This window comes from Spermophilus citellus, assembly GCF_964194105.1.
Source record: "Spermophilus citellus genome assembly, chromosome: 1".
NCBI lineage: Eukaryota > Metazoa > Chordata > Mammalia > Rodentia > Sciuridae > Spermophilus > Spermophilus citellus.
Window position 1 is genome coordinate 123711363 of NC_138182.1, and position 2445 is coordinate 123713807.

Here is a 2445-nt window from a genome sequence, read left to right on the forward strand (position 1 = left end):
ATGGGGAAGCCCTAGCTCTGGGAAAGGCAGAGCTGTCGAACCAGCTGGGCAGAAGGAGGTGGGCGGAACCTCCAGCAGCTCCTCCCTTGGGAGTTCTCATTGGTCCTGGGTGTCGGGGTTGGCCGGCTCCTGGCAAGACAGTTGGCACCCAGGGGTTTCATTCTGAGTTGGTGTCTCCATAGCCTTCTGGACCCCAGCCAGGAAAGACTCTGAGACTTTAGACCTAGGAGAGTCAAATAAGGTGGGTGACCCCCTCGGCCATATCGGGTCTGGAGGATACCTCTCCAGCCTTATCCGGGGAATGGGAATTGGCAGTGTGACCTCAGGCAGACCACTTCACCTCTTCACCCCCAGCTTCCCACCCATAAAACAAGAATTTACCCATTTTAAACACGGATTTCTGGATGCACATTGTAAAAGTTTCTTTGGGATCAACAGAAGTCCTGTTCTACATTAAGAATTTTAGGTTCCAGGGCCTTGGCTTTTCAGACCGGAAAATTTCTAAAAGAGACTTGGAGACCCAGAAATTGAGGATTGAAGCTTAGCAGGCCAACGGGGAGAGGTGGGGCAGACTCTGGGAGGAATTTGGCCAGATCTCTCCACCTCTTCTCCTTCCCATTTCCCAGATCTCCCACAGAGGATTCTTTAACTCTCACAAGATCCCTTTAGGGACACCCAGAGACAAGGCCTCCATTCCCCCTGGCCAGCTGAACTTCCTAACAGAAGCACTATGACAGTGTCCACTGAGCCCTGAGTCCAGTGGCCCTGGAACCCAGCTTGCCGGAGGCTCAGGTTAGAACACCCTGGAGGCTTGGTCTTGCTCCCTAGGGGAGGGGGGCAGGGAGGGACTCATCTGGAGGGGCAGGAGAGAGCTGAGGCTGTGACAAGATGTCCAGAGGCACCTCTGGGACACTGAGGTCAAGCTCCTGCGCAGACCCATTAGTCCTGGAGGTGGGGAGGTGGGAGAAGGGAAGAGGCAGGAGGGAGCTCAAGGAAGATACAGGAAGTTAAAGCAAGTGGGCAGGAGGGAGGACCTCAGGGTACAATGCACCATAGATTCCTCTGGCCCCAAACCAACTTCCTTAGAGCTCCTCTGGAGCCCAGCCAGCCGAGAAAACATTTCTGCGCTGGTTGGTAGGGAGTGGGCCCCTGGAGAGAAAGCCCGTTCATTTCTCCCAGGAGACCTCACTTTCACCTGGGAACCTTGGGGGCGGCTAGAACAGGTACAGCCTAGGAGGAGCCAGTTTCGGGTTCTCAATGAATGGACGGTGGTTTGGGGCTATTTTCAGAATTTCTAAGAGGCTTTCACACAAAACAAAGGCTTGAGAGTAACAAAGAGAACTCAGAGCTGGGAGGTGGGGACGTGGGGGGGGTCCTCTGACTCAGGAACAGGGAGACTTAGATGAAAGAACGGGACTGGTTGGCTGCAGACTTGGGGAAGTTGCTTAATCGCTCTGGATCTGGATTCGGAGTTGCTGCAAGAATTCAGCAAGGACAAGTGTGGGGTGTGGAGTCTGAAAGCGTTGTACAGAGACCCCACACATTGTGGTGCTAAGGGTGTGATTGTTCTTGCCCCTGATATTGTTAGCATCGCCTCAAGTCTATACTCACCATTTGACTCTGTGCGTTATGTGTTTCTATTATTAATTGATCTCTATCATGTATCGCTCTTACCTCTCCAATCTTTAATCTACCATCTACCTATCTTAGTCATCATATCTATTTTTACCTTCATTATCTATCTTATATTTAATCTTCTAGACGAACAATTAGATTGTTAGTGCTTCTATTGCTCAGGACTTATATTTCTACTTAAATAATCCATGAATTGGTTAATAGACTGGTTGCACCTGGGAACCAAAGCAATCTGTATTTGAAAGAATAAATTCCAGTAGGTATCATAAGTGGTCTCATCTTCAGTTTCCAACGGTGCTTCTGTCTAGTGCCAGCTTCTTAGATTTCTTTCAGATCAACTGAAGAAATTCCCAGTGTGGAGTTTCCAGGGAAGCGATGTTGTTTTCCAGTGGTTGCAGGCAGCCTGGCTGCAGAACCCTGGCACCCTCTGCACCATCCGGGTCACCTAGTTCCAACTGTGACCTTAGTCTCAGGACACCTGAGGTCAATGGTATTTCGGGAAGTCCAGCTATGCCACGTACTACCCACGGGCACCTCAATGTGCACCTCCTAGTGCACAAGGCTACACACCCTGCTACAATCTGTCCCAGAAAAACAAAGGCCACAGTGAGACAGTACTTCGTGTTCTGTGCCTTGTACATACGTCATGATGCGTAAGGGACACTGAGAAGACACAATAGCCCCACCCTCCACACAGTGCTTTATGATTTTCTGAGTCTTTTGCTGTGCATGTGTCTTTCTTTCTTGAGCTATATAATCCTGTAAAGCAAATGAGGACTGTCTCTCATCCTTCCTTCCTTCCTTATTATT